We start from the raw sequence: 18,047 nt of genomic DNA on the forward strand, positions 1-18,047 counted from the left end.
TAGAAAGTATATTATAGTGCATTTGTATTGTGCGGCAGTTGTGTGCAGTTCTGCTGCGATACTGCAGGTATATAGAGGGACAAGCGTTATTGGAACAAATAATTTATACTGGTGTGATATCCCTGTCGTCCCCCCAAAAAACTGATTAAAGTGGGGTGTTCTATACCAATATACTTTCTTTATTAGTGCATTTGGGTACTGTATAGTGCATTTGCGCATGCACGTACGCGAAAATTATATTGCCGATATTTCGCATTGAAAAAATGCGTGAAAAAATTAATCAAGATCGCAAATTCGAATAGTAACTCTAGTATGTCACTGTCCATGTTGTTAGACTATTTGTGGACTTCTAGTAATTATTTATTGGCTGCAAATATGAGCTGAAGGTTTTTCAGGTTCGCCTGCCATTAAAATGAATGGGAGCCGCTGCGAACTTGCGGTTTGCGAACATTTAATAGCGTTCGTGAACCATCCCGGCAGATGTTCGTCCATCACTAGCAGCCAGGCAGTCTAATGTTCACTTAACCGTTAACTGTGAAGGTGCCTGACACAAATCACATAGACATAACACAAACACAGGAGAGCAAACTCAAACTATGAATCCTAGGAACTCAGGATTTTACATCAACCGAAGTTGCCACTAGGTACGTAACCTCAATAGCAGAACAGATTACCACAGCACAATGGAGCACAGCAAGAGGCAGAAGAGGTAGCCAAATTTTCTCACCTTGTCTCTGAGGCTGCAGTCCTCCTCAAGTGTGGTCCACCGTGCTCTGGGAATCCCAAACTTCGGCTACCGATGTTACTTCTCCCGAGAACCACGTTGGGCGCCAACTGTTAAAGATGCCCCTAATCAGGGCCGATCGTGTTTGCTCTACTGCTCTAAATAAGTAGTAACCCAAGGGTTTTACGCGCACGGAAGAAAATAACTATGACACATGCACTGGAGTCAAAGCAAATTTTCATTTATTACAGCAAGTACAGCAGTTTATAAAGTCATCAGAGATGCATTCCCCTGAGGCATGTGGCATTGTTACATTGGCTAACATATCAAAATAAGAAAAGAGAAAACGCTTAGCATTTGCCCATTGTGCATTGTTTTACTAACTGTGGTATGTGAACTATGTAAATATCTAGCTATAGGCACCATCTTGTAATGGAGTTCTCTAACAGCAGTAAAAAGCATATATGATGTAGCAAGGAGGCGTGTTCTTTTGGGTAGGATGGAACCTTTGTGCTCTGGAGAAGATAAGGTGTTGTCTGACAGCTAAAGTATATGGGGGCTTTTTAGCTGAATCAAAGAATGTAGTCCACATCTCTATCACAGTCAAGTGTTTTTAAATTCTATAAAAAGCTTGCTGGGTCCAAGCACTCAGGACACCCCATGAAAAATTCCTTGAGGGATGTATTTTTGGGCGATTGTGCACTGTATGGGTGCTTCATAGGGTCCCCAAAAAGCATTCCTACAAAATCTGCACTCCAAAAATCATCTGGCGCTCCTTCCCTTCTGGACCTTCATTTTCCGTTAGTTCTTTTGGAACATATAAAGGGTTAACAAAGTTTGTAAAATCAGTTTTTAATAATTTTAATGGTGTTGTTTCCAAAATGCCGTGTACCCATATAGCCTTTTACCACATATCGGATGTTTCTGTCAACTGCAGAAACAGGGTATTAAATATTGAGGTTTATTTAGCTATTAACCCTTGAAGTGTTATTGAAAAAAAATGGATTAAAATGGAAAATCTGCAAAAAAGAGAAATTTTTACATTTCAATTCCATTTTCCTTTAATAACGACAAACACCAAAGTTGGTAAAATCAGTTTTGAATAATTTAAAGCCCTATAAAATGACTTCATAACTGAAATGGTCCTTTAAAAAGTTGGCTTTGGAAATTTTCTTGAAAATGTGAAAAATTGCTTCAAGAATTCTAAGCCTTCTACCATGCTAAAAAATAAAATGAAGGGAAAGAGAAATTCAAACTTCCAAAATTGCGAATTTTTCAGTAAATTTTTAATTTAGTTAATAAATAAAGGTAAACTATATTAACCTAAATTTGCCACTAACTTTGAAGCATCCAAAGTGGAATTCGATTTGCAATAAATCCAAATTTCCTTGCGTTTCGTGGTAACAAATCTTTTTTTTTCTAAAATGGATGGTACACATATTACAAAGTGAAAGTAAGATGCCCGGGAATGTGAGATCACCCATAATGCCGTGCAGACTGCCAATCAGCAGATATCCAGCCCCTGTGATGTCACATCCCTATAAAAGCCTCATCCCCTGCGGTATCAGTCATTTCACTGTGAGATGAGCATAGGGAAACTGTTCAAGAGCCTTTTAATTGAGGAATATTGGATAGGGAGACTGCAGGGACAGTGTAGAAATATCGTAGGGAGTTTTTAAACATTGTAGGGTGAGAAGAGGGAGACTGCAGGGACAGTGCAGGCTGTGTAATCTGAAGCTGAAGGGATCCATATGAGACAGCTTAGTTTGCATCAATTCCTGCACAGAGCTATATAATTGAACAGTGCCCATCTTGTTTAAAAGATAAGCTATTCCATAATTTTTTGCTTTGGATGTCCATTTTGTTAAATAGATAAGCAAATCTATCATGCCTAGATTCCCAAATTGGGGTGAATAATCTGTCTAATAAAACTGTCATTGGGGTGCCCAATTGTTCAATAGATAAGCAATTCCATGATGCCTTGTTTCTCAAATTGGGGTGAATGGACGGATCCTTTCAGATAATACAATTACACGCCATTGAAAGTCAATGGAGGACGGATCCGTTTTCTATTGTGCCAGATTGTGTCATACAAAACGGATCCGTCCCCATTGACTTACATTGTGCGCCAGGATGGATCCATTTGGCTCAGTTTCATCACACAGACACCAAAACGCTGTTGTCCGTCTCCAAAGTGGAATTGAGACTGAACTGATGCAAACTGATGTATTCTGAGTGGATCATTTTCCATTCAGAATGCATTAGAATGCAAACTGATCCGTTTTGGACCACTTGTGAGAGCCCTGAATGGAATCTCACAAACGGAAAGCCAAAACGCGAGTGTAAAAGTAGACTAACATGGAACTGTGAGTTGGAGGTGGCTGGGGGAGGGAGTGATGGCATTTACATATGACTGTATGTTGAGGGGGTGATGTTATTTACATGAGGCTGCATGTTGGAGGTGGCTGTGGCAGGGTCATGTTATTTACATGGGACTTTATGTTGGAGGGGGCTGGGGGAGGGAGTGATGTTATTTGCATGGGACTGTATGTTGAAGGCGGCTGTGGGAGGACATTATGTTATTTACATGGGACCATATGTTGGAGGGGGCTGGGGGGCAGTGATGTTTCTAATATGGGACTCTATGTTGATGGCAGCTGTGGAAGGGAGTGATGTTATTTACATGGGACTGATTGTTACAGGGGTCTGAGGGAGGGAGTGATGTTATTTACTTGGGACTGTATGTTGAAGGTGGCTGGGTGGGGGGGAATGATTGTATTTACATGGGACTGCATTTTGACGGGGTAATGTTTACATTGGATTGCCTTTTTAGATGCGCTGGGGAGGGGTTGATATTATTTACTTGGGACTGTATGTTGAAGGTGGCTTGGGAGGAGGTGATGTTATTTACATGTGACTGTATGTAGGAGGGGGCTGGAGAGATGGTTTGTTGTTATTTACATGGGACTCATTATGGCGGGGAGGGAAATAGTGTTATTTACGTGGGACTATATATTGGAGGGGCTGAAGGAAGGGGAGTGATGTTATTTACATGGGACTGTATGGTGGAGGAAGGAATATAACTACAGAGGGATTATAAATACTGGGGGCAATTCAGGGTGAGCATTTTAACAGTAGGGCAGTATAAATACTGGGGGTACTGTAGGGTATTATAAATCATGGGACATTAGGCATTCTTATTACTATTGGGGGCTGTAAAGGAGGGACTTATAGATCCACATTATTTCTACTAAGAACAATATGGAGGGCCATATTACTACTAAGAGGTCTGTAGAGAGCTTTATTACCACTGGGGGAACAATAGGGGGCTTATTTCTACTTGGGACTCTATGAGGGTATTATTAATACTGGAGAGCTCTTCTACTAATGGGGGCACTCTTGGGGAGCATTATCACTGTTAGGGGACTGTAGGCGGCAGTATTTCTAATGATCTACATTGGAGGAGACGTCACCTGGGAGGCACTGGATGTGAGAGTTATGTGCTGCTGTATAGCAAGTACAGCAAAGTGCGGGGGGGGGGGGGCAACTTAGAGAATTGGGCCATATTTATTGGGGCTTGGGCCCTGGATCTTTTGGGACCCTAGCAATGCCCCTGTATGATACGGAAAACTAAATGTTCTGATAGTCTTTCAATAGGGGCTATATAGAGAGAAAGGAGGAGAGGACCTAGGACTGAACCCTGAGGAATCCCAACAGCAAGAGGAAGAGAAGAAGTAGAGCCAGCAAATGATACACTAAAAGTGTGTCCAGACAGATAGGAAGAAAACCAAGCAAGAACAGTGTCCTTAACCATTTTTTCTACCGCCTCATGACTTTCTATGTCACAGTGGTAGGCTCTTATCTGTAACCCGACGTATAAAAGCCTGTGCCGCTGCAGATCGTTGTGACCGCTCTGTCATTAGACAGCTGCGGTCACAGGGAGAAGTCTGGAAGCCAGCTGGAGCGGTCTGGTTGTAATCCACGCTTGTAACACTCTGCTACAAGTGGTTATTACATTCAAGAAAAAGCTGAAAGCCATCAGCACCTAGAGGCTCCCGTCTCTCATCTCATAATATATATAATTTTTTTTTTTTTAAAGATATAGCAATAGTTACTAGTATTAGCAATAGTAATTAGACTATGTATACAACCATACAAACGTCCCGCCCTGTCGAATGATTCGACCGTGGTTAGGCCTTAGGGCTATTGTAGGACCCCCTTTAGGGCATTCATAGGGAATTTTAGTCCGGATCCCTGCCCGTGTGCAGCAGATCATTACAAATCACCAAGGACTCGTGACATCGTGGGTCTGAGAGGTAACTGCTGTACAACCGGAATCATTCGACTAGAGCGGTAGGAAAAATGGTTTATTCCTTGAGTGCCGCCATGCACCCTTTTTCCTACCTGTTGAAGTGTTATGTTTACTGCAACTTTACCATGAGTCAGTAATACACTCTAATAGAAATTCTATATATTGCGGATTACTATTTGAGGTACGGTATATCTTGTATTTTACTAATCTAAGGGGCAATTTTTTATTTAATAGATTAACAATAAAAATAAGTTTTATCATCCAATTAATATAGATCACTTTTTTCCTGTACTTTTTTTTATCAACCAGGCCACAACCCCAAGTAGTACAGTGTCCTTATCCTCATCAGCTGCTTCTTTGTCTGCTCAGACTCCTCCTCTTCCTTTTCCTCTGCTCCATCCTGAGACATCCATAATGGAATATGTGGCCATGAGAAAACTACTCTTGACCAGCAATTAGCTTGTGTGCAAGCTGAACTCATGGGCCGCCATCAGAGCAGTTATGCCAGTCATGCTCTACTGGGGTGGCCCAGCAGTCAATGAAGTAGCTGGCTGGGCTGAGGCCTGAGTGCTATGCGCTGCACTCAGCATTGCTGTAAGTGTGTAATTGTATCTGGTCATTGTACTTCATGCTGGGCCCCGTCAGAGTGCTCATCGCAGCAGCATCACATCTGTTCTGTCCAGCATCCTCTTATCAGGTCCCAGTGTTGCCCTACTAGTATTCTCTAATCACTACTGAAGCGGGTAGAGTCTGACTGACATCAGGTTCCATCCACTTCATTAGTGATTAGTGTATACTACTAGTGGGGCAGAGCACTGGGGACTGATAGACAAGAGGATGCTGGACTGACTGGATGTGACACCACTGTGATGAATGCTTTGACGAGGGCCCAGCATGAAGTACAATGACAGTGCAGATCCTTGATAAGAGTGTTTGCAGACAATGGAGGACATTATTTTGGGCACTATAGGGACATTACTGGGGCACTGTGGAGGCATTATTACTGGGGGCACTAACAGGGAGTTTTTAATACAGGGGGCACTATATGGGCATTATTACTTTTGGGGTACAATGGGGCATTATTTTTACTGGAGGAATATAGTGACGCTATAGGTGCCTTATTACTGGAGTGATTATAGGGGGCATTAACCCCTTAGTGACCACCGATATGTGTTTTTACGGCGCTCACTTAGGGGCCTTAGGCTGGGCAGCGCTTTTTTATGGTGGCACAGTCTAAGTGCTGCACGGGTCCCCCATGCAGTGGGGAGCGGGGACCCGACTCTCACACCAGACAGGTAAGAGTGCCGATCCAGGCTGTTTAACACTTTACATGGCGCCCGCTGCAAGTGAAGCAGGGAGCGGACTCCCTCTGTCTTCCATCGGCCCCCCCGAAAATGCGATCGCAGGGTGCCGATGTGTTTGAAGGCTACATGGCATGTGTTGTAAGCCCTGGTCCCGGCTGTAGTAATTTTTAGCAGGCTACGCTCTCTGGGGCAGCCTGCTGGTCAATGTTAACATAGCATTGCTATTAAAATGCAATGCATTATAGGGATAATGCATTGCATTTTAAAAGCAATAAAAATACTGTCTGTTATAGTCCCCTTGTGGAACTATTAAGTGGTAAAAAAAACAAAAAAACATTTATTAAATAAAAAAAATTCCATTTAAAAATTGTCCTGATTGCAAAAAAAATCTCCCCCGTATATTTGGTATTTCAGCATCCGTAATGACCCGGACTACATAAATTATCCCTTACGGTGAACGCTGTAAAAAAAAAAAAAAAAAAAAAAAACAACAACTTAATAACAAGTGATCAAAAAGCGCCATTTACTCCAAAATGATACCAATGAAAAATAAGTCATCCCGCAAAAATCAAGCCCTAACTCCATAGAAAGAAAAATAAAAAAAGTTATGGGTCTTGGAAAGCGACAATGTAAAAACAGTTTTACATTTTTTTAAAAGGGGTTTTATTGCAAAAAAGTAGTAAAACCTAAAAACTTTATGTATTTGGTATCACTGTAACCATACTGACCCACAGAATAAAAATATTATGTTATTTATACCAAATAATGAACTCCGTAAAATTTATTACGTAAAAACTCAGTGGCAGTATTGCTGTTTTTCACATCTCCCTCCCCCAGAAAGAGTTAATAAAAGTTAATCAGAAAGTTATGTGTACCCCAAAAAGTCCCGCAAAAAACAAGCCCTCATAAAGCAATATAGACGGAAAAATAAAAAAGTTATAGCTCTTGGAACGCGACGATGAAAAAGGGAATAAGAATGCTTAGTCAGTAAGGCCCAGGGGCGTCGCTAGGTTAAAACATTCGGGGCCTGGGCCCCGGATGTTTTGTCCCATGCCCCAAATGCCCTGCCTGCCTGCTAGATGCAACTGTATTGCCATACACAGAACGGCAATACAATTGAATCTAATACACTGGGAAGAGATGAAGGACCTGTGGTGACATCACAAGTCATGTGATCAGCAAAACAGGCTGTGATAGGATGACCTGGATGATGTCACCATCGTGTGACGAGTGCAGGATTGGACCGGAGTGAAGAGGAGAAGGAGCCTAATGGTGATGTCTGTACATGAGAAAAGGTAAGTGAAGGGAGAGGCAGAGCAATGCTGGGAGTTGTAGTTATTTAACTGGGATGTATGGGAGGGATGATATTGACATGAAACTGTGTGCTTGAGGTGGCTGGGGGAGGGAGTGATGTTATTTACATGGGACTGTATGTTGAAAGTGGATGGTGGGGGGAATGATGTTTATGTACATGGGACTTAATGTTTAGGCTACGTTCACACTTGCGTTTGGGGATCCGCTTGTGAGTACCATTTCAAGGCTCTCACAAGCAGCCCCAAATGCATCAGTTTAACCCCAATGCATTCTGAATAGATCTGGATCCATTCAGAATGCATTCGTTCGGCTCCGTACGGCCCCCCGTTCCGTTTTGGAGGCGGACCCCAAAATGCTGCAAGCAGCGTTTTTGTGTCTGCATGGCCTTGCGGAGCCAAACGGATCCGTCCTGACTTACAATGTAAGTCAATGGGGGACGGATCCCTTTGCATTGACACAAAATGGTGCAATTGTAAACGGATCCGTCCCCCATTGACTTTCAATGTAAGTCAGGACGGATCCGTATTGAGACTTAGAAATTCAAATCTAATACAAACGAATCGGTCCTGAACGGATGTATTTGTTTGTATTATCGGAGCCGATCCGTCCTGTACAAGTACAGGACAGATCCGCACGAACACAAGTGTGATGTTTACATGGGATTGTGCGTTGGAGGTGGCTGAGAAGGAGGTGATGTTATTTACATGGGACTGTATGGTGGAGGAAGGATTATAACTGCAGGGGGCACTGCAGATCCAGGGGACATTATAGGCGGTCTTATTACTACTGGGGGCTCTATAGGAGGGTCTTATAGATCCGCCTTATTTCTACTAAGCGCACTATGGGGGCCTTATTACTACTGAGGGGTCTGTAGGGAGCTTTATTACCACTGGGGGAACAATAGGGGGCCTTATTTCTACTGGGGACTCTGTGAGGGTATTATTAATATGGGAGGGCTCTTCTAATAATGGGGGCATTGTTGAGGAGCATTATCACGGTTGGAGCAGTGTTACTAATGAGGGCATTCTAGAAGGAAATTACTATTGGTGGGACTATGAGGAGCACTATTACTATGGGGGCAGTAATATTTCTTCAGGATAGTATTTGGGGGTATTGGGAGGGGCAGGGGCGTAACTAAAGGATCATGGGCCCCGGTGCAAGAGTTCAGCTTGGGCCCCCTTCCCTCAGTGCTTTGTGTGTCTTCTTATGCGGCACAAGTGTCTTTGGGCCCCTTCAGGCTCCTGAGCCCAGTAGCGACTGCTACCTCTGCAACCCCTATAGTTACACCCCTGGGGGGGGGCACCTCAAGCAGCAGGATAACACTGTGGGGACTCCAGTTGGGCGATAATGATAGAATGCGAGGAAGCTAAGATGTCTGTGTGTCACACTCTGCAGAGACGAGGCGGCTGAGAGAAGTTGTCCAGACCGAGTGGAGAAGATGATGAGAGAGAAGATCTACAGAGAAGATGATGATAGAGAGGAGACGTCACCTGGAGGCCCTGGATGTGACAGGTAAGTGCTTCTGTATCGCAAGTACAGCAAAGTGCGGGGAGGGGGGGGCAACATATTTATTGGGGCTTGTGCCCCGGATCTTTTGAGACCCTAGCAACGCCCCTGGTAAGGCCCAAAACAGCCTGGTCACTAAGGGGTTAATACAGGGTGCATTCTAGGGGCTTTACTATTACTGGAAGCACTATCGGGGCATTATTGTTGCCGGGGCCACTATAGGGGTCATTGTTGTCAGTGGGGAGCACTATAGGGGGCATTATTATTACTGGAAGGACTTTTTTTCTGCAGTGTAGTATTTGGTAGAATTGGCATTTGGTTCTACTGGGTTAGTGTATTCTGCTGCACTGTGGTATGTGGTTCTCCTGGCACATTATATTATGCTGCAGTGTGGTATTTGGCTCTGGTGGCTCAGTATATTGTGATGTACTGTGCTATATGATTTTGCTGCAGTACCAAATACCAAAGCCAAGGGTAGGCATACTGCCCCTCTATGGTACTGCTGAACCCGCTTACATGAGTTGACTCTGCCCACTTGTGTTTGCCCCACTTTTATTTTTTATTTTTTCTTGTGCCACTTTAAATTCCCACTCTGCCCTTGATTTCTGGGGTCCACCATGGACGGCTGCAGAATTGCCTCCCACTGACGGCTCTGCAGTGTTGACTAGTGAAGCGGTGGGTCAGGCAGCGTCCCCTGCACAAAGGCGCAGCTGGGGCCTGATGATCACAAAGTGTATGATAAGAATGGTAGTGAGCACTAGGCAGTCTTCATGCACCATAAGGACCTTCTGATGTCACAGGGTCACTTACATACTAAATCACGAGGCTCTGGTGCAGAGAAGGGTAAACACAGAGAGGTTATGTTCCCACGATGGATTTTGACCGCTTCAAAATCTGCTATGTATCCCATTACATAAACCGCTACAGTTTCTGCCATGGGTTTTCATTTTGAATAGTGCAGTCCCATTCTTAGTTTAGCTCCATTGAATTTGAACTAAACAGCAAACAGGCTGCCTCCTTGGCTTTCCTAGGTGTCTTGCGCAGTAACTAGAGGTGGCAAAAGGGGTGGAGCCAGGGGTGGGCTGGATCTGGGCTGGCTCAAGGTGGCCTTGCAAAATGTTGCCTGTATAGGGCCATGAAATTCCTGATATCCTCATTCTGTTCTATAGTATTATTACTAGAGTTGAGCGAACACCTGGATGTCCGGGTTCGAGAAGTTCGGCCGAACTTCCCGAAAATGTTCGGGTTCGGGATCCGAACCCGATCCGAACTTCGTCCCGAACCCCATTGAAGTCAATGGGGACCCGAACTTTTCGGCACTAAAAAGGCTGTAAAACAGCCCAGGAAAGGGCTAGAGGGCTGCAAAAGGCAGCAACATGTAGGTAAATCCCCTGCAAACAAATGTGGATAGGGAAATGAATTAAAATAAAAATTAACCAAAATCAATTGGAGAGAGGTCCCATAGCAGAGAATCTGGCTTTCCGTCACCCACCACTGTAAGAGTCCATTTTCATAAATTTAGGCCCAGCACCCAGGCAGAGGAGAGAGGTCCCGTAACAGAGGATCTGGCTTCATGTCAGCAGAGAATTAGTCTGCATGTCATAGCAGAGAATGAGGCTTCACGTCAGCCACCACTGCAACAGTCCATTGGCATATATTTAGGCCCAGCACACAGGCAGAGGAGAGAGGTCCCGTAACAGACAATCTGGCTTCATGTCAGCAGAGAATCAGTCTGCATGTCATAGCAGAGAATCAGGCTTCACGTCACCCACCACTGCAACAGTCCATTGTCATAAATTTAGGCCCAGCACCCAGGCAGAGGAGAGAGGTCCCGTAACAGACAATCTGGCTTCATGTCAGCAGACAATTAGTCTGCATGTCATAGCAGAGAATGAGGCTTCACGTCACCCACCACTGTAAGAGTCCATTTTCATAAGTTTAGGCCCAGCACCCAGGCAGAGGAGAGAGGTCCCGTAACAGACAATCTGGCTTCATGTCAGCAGAGAATCAGTCTTCATGTCATAGCAGAGAATCAGGCTTCACGTCACCCACCACTGTAAGAGTCCATTTTCATAAGTTTAGGCCCAGCACCCAGGCAGAGGAGAGAGGTCCCGTAACAGACAATCTGGCTTCATGTCAGCAGAGAATCAGTCTTCATGTCATAGCAGAGAATCAGGCTTCACGTCAGCCACCACTGCAACAGTCCATTGGCATATATTTAGGCCCAGCACACAGGCAGAGGAGAGAGGTCCCGTAACAGACAATCTGGCTTCATGTCAGTAGAGAATCAGTCTGCATGTCATAGCAGAGAATCAGGCTTCACGTCAGCCACCACTGCAACAGTCCATTGGCATATATTTAGGCCCAGCACACAGGCAGAGGAGAGAGGTCCCGTAACAGACAATCTGGCTTCATGTCAGTAGAGAATCAGTCTGCATGTCATAGCAGAGAATCAGGCTTCACGTCACCCACCACTGCAACAGTCCATTGGCATATATTTAGGCCTAGCACACAGGCAGAGCAGAGAGGTCCCGTAACAGACAATCTGGCTTCATGTCAGCAGAGAATCAGTCTGCATGTCATAGCAGAGAATGAGGCTTCACGTCACCCACCACTGCTAAGAGTCCATTTTCATATAGTTTAGGCCCAGCACCCAGGCAGAGGAGAGAGGTCCCGTAACAGACAATCTGGCTTCATGTCAGCAGAGAATCAGTCTTCATGTCATAGCAGAGAATCAGGCTTCACGTCAGCCACCACTGCAACAGTCCATTGGCATATATTTAGGCCCAGCACCCAGGCAGAGGAGAGAGGTCCCGTAACAGAGGATCTGGCTTCATGTCAGCAGAGAATCATTCTGCATGTCATAGCAGAGAATCAGGCTTCACGTCACCCAACATTGGAACAGTTCATTGGCATATATTTAGGCCCCGGCACCCAGACAGAGGAGAGGTTCTTTCAACTTTGGGTTGAATGAACTAAATAACTTTCCCAGCCACAACAGGACAGCGGTAACGAGAGATTTAGCGGGATATAAATTTGAGGCCTAGTATTTAGGCGCTGGGTGACCGGTATGGATTTAGTGACAGAATTAGACTTGGAAATGCACAGTAGCGTGTGTGTGAAGTTATTCTGAATGACCCTATGTGCACCTTGAATATTATATACCCTTTTAGGGATAGATTTCAAATAGCTCTGATATAGCAGAAACCACTAAATTATGAAATTGCTAAATTGGGAATTGTATTTCAACCCAGAACAAAAAATGTGCTTTGACAGACACTAAATAACTTTCCCAGCCACAACAGGACAGCGGTAACGAGAGATTTAGCGGGATATAAATTTGAGGCCTAGTATTTAGGCGCTGGGTGACCGGTATGGATTTACTAACAGAATTGGACTTGGAAATGCACAGTAGCGTGTGTGTGTGAAGTTATTCTGAATGACCCTATGTGCACCTTGAATATTATATACCCTTTTAGGGATAGATTTCAAATAGCTCTGATATAGCAGAAACCACTAAATTATGAAATTGCTAAATTGGGAATTGTATTTCAACCCAGAACAAAAAATGTGCTTTGACAGACACTAAATAACTTTCCCAGCCACAACAGGACAGCGGTAACGAGAGATTTAGCGGGATATAAATTTGAGGCCTAGTATTTAGGCGCTGGGTGACCGGTATGGATTTAGTGACGGAATAAGACTTGTAAATGCACAGTAGCGTGTGTGTGAAGTTATTCTGAATGACCCTATGTGCACCTTGAATATTATATACCCTTTTAGGGATAGATTTCAAATAGCTCTGATATAGCAGAAACCACTAAATTATGAAATTGCTAAATTGGGAATTGTATTTCAACCCTGAACAAAAAATGTGCTTTGACGGACACTAAATAACTTGCCCAGCCACAACAGTACAGCGGTAACGACAGATTTAGCGGGATATAAATTTGAGGCCTAGTATTTAGGCGCTGGGTGACCGGTATGGATTTAGTGACAGAATTAGACTGGGATATGGCCAAAAAATAACCACACTATTGCTGGTTAAATGCACTTGGTGACGGGCGCAGCTTGCCCCTGATGTAGTATATGGCCAAAAAATGAACAGACTATTGCTGGTTAAATGCACTTGGTGTCACAGCTTGACCAACCACACTACTGAGGGTTAAATGCACTTGGTGACGGGCGCAGCTTGCCCCTGATGTAGTATATGGCCAAAAAATGAACAGACTATTGCTGGTTAAATGCACTTGGTGTCACAGCTTGACCAACCACACTACTGAGGGTTAAATGCACTTGGTGACGGGCGCAGCTTGCCCCTGATGTAGTATATGGCCAAAAAATGAACAGACTATTGCTGGTTAAATGCACTTGGTGTCACAGCTTGACCAACCACACTACTGAGGGTTAAATGCACTTGGTGACGGGCGCAGCTTGCCCCTGATGTAGTATATGGCCAAAAAATGAACAGACTATTGCTGGTTAAATGCACTTGGTGTCACAGCTTGACCAACCACACTACTGAGGGTTAAATGCACTTGGTGACGGGCGCAGCTTGCCCCTGATGTATTATATGGCCAAAAAATGAACAGACTATTGCTGGTTAAATGCACTTGGTGACGGGCGCAGCTTGCCCCTGATTTAGTATATGGCCAAAAAATGAACAGACTATTGCTGGTTAAATGCACTTGGTGTGATAGCTTGACCAACCACACTACTGAGGGTTAAATGCACTTGGTGACGGGCGCAGCTTGCCCCTGATGTAGTATATGGCCAAAAAATGAACAGACTATTGCTGGTTAAATGCACTTGGTGACGGGCGCAGCTTGCCCCTGATTTAGTATATGGCCAAAAAATGAACAGACTATTGCTGGTTAAATGCACTTGGTGTGACAGCTTCACCCTGATGTAGGCTTTAGCCAAAAAACAACCACACCATTGAGGGTTAAATGCACTTGGTGACAGGCGCAGCTTGCCCCTGATGTAGTATATGGCCAAAAAATGAACAGACTATTGCTGGTTAAATGCACTTGGTGTGACAGCTTGACCAACCACACTACTGAGGGTTAAATGCACTTGGTGACGGGCGCAGCTTGCCCCTGATGTAGTATATGGCCAAAAAATGAACAGACTATTGCTGGTTAAATGCACTTGGTGTCACAGCTTGACCAACCACACTACTGAGGGTTAAATGCACTTGGTGACGGGCGCAGCTTGCCCTTGATGTAGTATATGGCCAAAAAATGAACAGACTATTGCTGGTTAAATGCACTTGGTGACAGGCGCAGCTTGCCCCTGATTTAGTATATGGCCAAAAAATGAACAGACTATTGCTGGTTAAATGCACTTGGTGTGATAGCTTGACCAACCACACTACTGAGGGTTAAATGCACTTGGTGACGGGCGCAGCTTGCCCCTGATGTAGTATATGGCCAAAAAATGAACAGACTATTGCTGGTTAAATGCACTTGGTGTCACAGCTTGACCAACCACACTACTGAGGGTTAAATGCACTTGGTGACGGGCGCAGCTTGCCCCTGATGTAGTATATGGCCAAAAAATGAACAGACTATTGCTGGTTAAATGCACTTGGTGACGGGCGCAGCTTGCCCCTGATTTAGTATATGGCCAAAAAATGAACAGACTATTGCTGGTTAAATGCACTTGGTGTGATAGCTTGACCAACCACACTACTGAGGGTTAAATGCACTTGGTGACGGGCGCAGCTTGCCCCTGATGTAGTATATGGCCAAAAAATAAACAGACTATTGCTGGTTAAATGTACTTGGTGTGACAGCTTCACCCTGATGTAGGCTTTAGCCAAAAAACAACCACACCATTGAGGGTTAAATGCACTTGGTGACAGGCGCAGCTTGCCCCTGATGTAGTATATGGCCAAAAAATAAACAGACTATTGCTGGTTAAATGCACTTGGTGTGACAGCTTCACCCTGATGTAGGCTTTAGCCAAAAAACAACCACACCATTGAGGGTTAAATGCACTTGGTCGCAGCTTGTGCTGGCGCACCACAAGACACAAAATGGCCGCCGATCACCCCAGAAAAATGTGACTGACAAACGGTCTGGGCAGCCTAAAAACAGTGAGCAATTGAGTATCAGCAGCTCAATGACCCACAGCTGCAGATCGATCAATAATCAAGTACTTTGGAGGATTTAATCTGCCTAATCTCGCCCTACTGTCGCAGCCGCAACCTCTCCCTACGCTAATCAGAGCAGAGTGACGGGCGGCGCTATGTGACTCCATCTTAAATAGAGGCTGGGTCACATGGTGCTCTGGCCAATCACAGCCATGCCAATAGTAGGCATGGCTGTGATGGCCTCTTGGGGCAAGTAGTATGACGCTTGTTGATTGGCTGCTTTGCAGCCTTTCAAAAAGCGCCAAGAAAGCGTCACAAAAGCGCCAAGAAAGCGACGAACACCGAACCCGAACCCGGACTTTTACGAAAATGTCCGGGTTCGGGTCCGTGTCACGGACACCCCAAAATTCGGTACGAACCCGAACTATACAGTTCGAGTTCGCTCATCCCTAATTATTACTTCTGGGCAGCTGTATGGAAAAATGAACTCATTTTTAAAATGTGCGTTCTGTGCACATGCGAAAGCATAACCAGATTCTGATCTGGCCAGCAATAGGAACAAGACTCCTCCTTCTCCCTTTCTTCTTTGTGGTAGCAGGGCTGCATCCACGACCATCCAGTGTCCTTATCATCAGTTCCTTGTTCTCATGCTCAGACTCCTCCTCTGCTCTGTGGTAAGCAGGGTTGCCAACCAGAATATTTCTTTTTTCTGAACAACTTATCCCCAAGTCACAGACAGCCAACATTTTTTACGGACAAAATGGGAAACCATAATAAATGATAAAGATTATAATTAACACATGTCTATAGCTCAATATACTGATAAGAACTCATCACCAGCATTTACTGTGAGCCTCAAAATGATGAAAATTACCTCCAAAATAATCTAGTCAAGTACAACCAGTCACAAAAAAATCATGGACAATTTTTTTTCTTTGACACAGAAAAAAAGTCACCTGTTTTTACGGACTGTCCAGAAATTTCTGGATGGTTTGGCAACCCTGATGGTAAGTGACCAATAATGGAATGTGTGGCAAAGCAACAACTTTGTGAACTCAGCAATCCAGGTGTGTTCAAGCTGAACTAGTACTGTGCCTGGCCAACTTGCTGGTGGTGCAGTTGCTGCTGTATCACTTACTGGTACTTGTGGCAATTGTAGTGCAGTTGTTTACCTTCACCAAAATGTATTTCAGCAGGCATTGCTCCCTTTGGCCAGCTGTCCATAAAAATTATCTTGGTGTTCTCCTAGTGTGGTGCACTAATGCGCCTTCACCAAAATGGAATTCAGTGGAATTGCTATCTTTGGCCAGCAGTCCATAAAAATAATCTCGTTCTTCTTCTAATGTAGCATAATTCCACACCTTCACCAAAATGTTATTCTTCTCTATGGCTTTCTTATTTTTTGCCAGCTGTCCATAAAACTTGTTTTATCATTCTCCAAATTTTATTTATACGGCGGCAGTATTTGTGGCAAGCTGTCTGTTCAAATTGTCATTTTCTAAATGACTGTCGCCTTTGTCCAGCACATACCCTGTTCCCTGAGCCCATGAACTCTTGGGGAGGCAGATTGGAATAGTGTCATCTGACCCCATTAAGGGCCAATTTTTGGACCTTTTTGGTCATTTTAGGCTGAGTTCACACGAGCGTGACAGATTAGGTCCAGATGCGTTCAGGGTGCGTTCAGTTAAACTCGCACCATTTTGCAAGCAAGTTCAGTCAGTTTTGGCTGCAATTGCGTTTAGTTGTTCAGTTTTTTCCGCGCGGGTGCAATGCGTTTTGATGCGTTTTTCACGCGCGTGATAAAAAACTGAAGGTTTACAAACAACATCTCCTAGCAACCATCAGTGAAAAACGCATCGCACCCGCACTTGCTTGCAGATGCAATGCGTTATTTACGCAGCCCCATTCACTTCTATGGGGCCAGGGCATCGTGAAAAACGCAGAATATAGAGCATGCTGCGATTTTAAAGCATTGCAGAAGTGATGCATGAAAAACAACGCTCATGTACACAGACCCATTGAAATGAATGGGTCAGGATTCAGTGCAGGTGCAATGCGTTCACCTACTGCATTGCACCCGCGCGGAAATCTCGCCCGTGTGAACTCAGCCTTAAAAAGCATAACAAATGTGACAAACAGGCTGTTCGCTGATGCTGTCAGCATTAGGCCTATTGCACACGACCGTATGGCTTTATCAGTGTTTTGCGGTCCGTTTTTCATGGATCCGTTGTTCCGTTTTTTGTTTCCGTTGTGTTTCCGTTTCTGTTCCGTTTTTCCGTTCCGTTTTTCCGTATGGCATATACAGTATACAGTAATTACATAGATAAAATTGGGCTGGGCATAACATTTTCAATAGATGGTTCAGGGAAAAACGGAACGGAAACGGAAGACATACGGATGCATTTCCGTATGTGTTCCGTTTTTTTTGCGGATCCATTGACTTGAATGGAGCCACGGACTGTGATTTGCGGGCAATAATAGGACATGTTCTATGTTAAAACGGAACGGAAAAACGGAAATACGGAAACGGAATGCATACGGAGTACATTCCGTTTTTTTTGCGGAACCATTGAAATGAATGGTTCCGTATACGGACAGTATACGGAACGCAAAAAACGGCCAGTAAACGGGGAAAAAAAACGGCCGTGTGCAATAGGCCTTACCCATAGCTATAGGTGTCCGCTTCACTCTGACATTTTCTATTGCTGTGATTGCATTAAAGAGCTTTACATGGGGGAGGAGAGAGAAGAAAAGCAAAAAATAAAAATAAATGGGTAGAATCAATTCAGA

The sequence above is a fragment of the Bufo gargarizans genome, chromosome 3, assembly GCF_014858855.1.
Source record: "Bufo gargarizans isolate SCDJY-AF-19 chromosome 3, ASM1485885v1, whole genome shotgun sequence".
Taxonomy (NCBI): domain Eukaryota; kingdom Metazoa; phylum Chordata; class Amphibia; order Anura; family Bufonidae; genus Bufo; species Bufo gargarizans.